Below are 1,549 nucleotides of genomic sequence, written 5' to 3'. Positions count from 1 at the left end.
TCATTAAGCAGGACAATTTGTATTTGATACAAAGAACCCTTGATTGTAACATTATTCCATATTTTAGTCTAATCTCAGAAATGCACCAATATGTATGTTAAAGTAACTTTCACTGTTTGTTATTCTTAGACTATGAATAACATATAACCCAAATTTGTTTACATTTAGGATTTCAAGAAAAAAAAGTCTCAGAAGCATATATGCAGGCTCCATGGAAAGGAACAAAAGGTCAGCTTCAATAAGTGCCTGTGTAAAACCACCTTCCCTACACAATGGGGAAACATCGAAAGGGATTTAAAGAAAAAAGTATCTAGAAATGTTTATACTTGTACAAGCTACCTTTTAGGCATGAGGGCAAAGAAGAGGATTCTTAGATATGCCTCATCTCAGAGAATACCATGTCTTAGAGTTATAATCTTAAGAACTCAGAGATAATTCAAAATTAAGGTTTCAAAAATGCAGAAGTAGAGATAAAAGAAATTGCACAGTTTTTCTTACAACATCTGGACTCCTCTCATTAATCCAGTTGAAAATGTTATATCAAATGAATTCTGCAGTTTTGGAATAATCTTAATCTGCAATGTTTCCCTATTCTGTTCTTTCCTGTTTTCTTTTTCCTTCTTTTCCAGTTAGCCAAATACAAATATTTATGTATAAATCTGCACCTCTCAAATTATGCAGAACCCCTTTCCAAGTTTAGTGACAACTTAAATAATATCTGTTATTCTCTAGTTTTACCACTTGTTTAAAAATGATAAACAACTTCTGGTTAATGATTCCATTTGTTTATCTGTGATCCTTCTAAAAATCTCACTAAAATAAAAGTAAAGGTGGGGATCCCTGGGTGGCGGAGCGGTTTGGCTCCTGCCTTTGGCCCAGGGCGCGATCCTGGAGACCCGGGATCGAATCCCACGTCAGGCTCCCGGTGCCTGGAGCCTGCTTCTCCCTCTGCCTATGTCTCTGCCTTGTCTCTGCCACTCTCTCTCTGTATGACTATCATAAATATATAATTTAAAAAAATTTTTAAAAAATGAGTGACATTTAAAAAAAATAAATAAAATAAAGGTAAAGGAATGAAATAAGATATAAGCCCATGGAAGGCAAAATAATGTGAGAAGAAATTTTTGAAGAGAGATCAATAAATTTGGAAGAAGGAAAGCAAATAGATGAATCCTAAAAGGTTCAGGAATATACCAGGTATCTAAGAAGGTGGGAGTGGTGGCTAGAATTGAAAATGGAAAGATGATTTGAAAGCCTGAGGGAATGAAAAAAAACAAAAACAAAAACAAACCTCCCAGCTGTTAGCCTCACACATCCCCGTATCCTATAGAACAAAGCCACACAACTACTACCCACACAGTCCACCACCACTCCCTTCCCTGCCATCTAGGGAACTGTCATCCTCCCAGGCAGGTTTTATGCTTCTGGATGGATTTCTATCTTTGGCAAGAGTCAGAGATTCATTTCCAGATAGAGAACCCACACACCAGGAAACAATGTACATCGGAGAAGGGGAAGGGAGTCCTTGCAGAAAACAAGGAGAATGTGT

The sequence above is a fragment of the Vulpes vulpes genome, chromosome 3, assembly GCF_048418805.1.
Source record: "Vulpes vulpes isolate BD-2025 chromosome 3, VulVul3, whole genome shotgun sequence".
NCBI classification, from domain to species: domain Eukaryota; kingdom Metazoa; phylum Chordata; class Mammalia; order Carnivora; family Canidae; genus Vulpes; species Vulpes vulpes.
The sequence above is the reverse complement of the archived record's forward strand: the minus strand, read 5'-3'. Positions refer to the sequence as shown.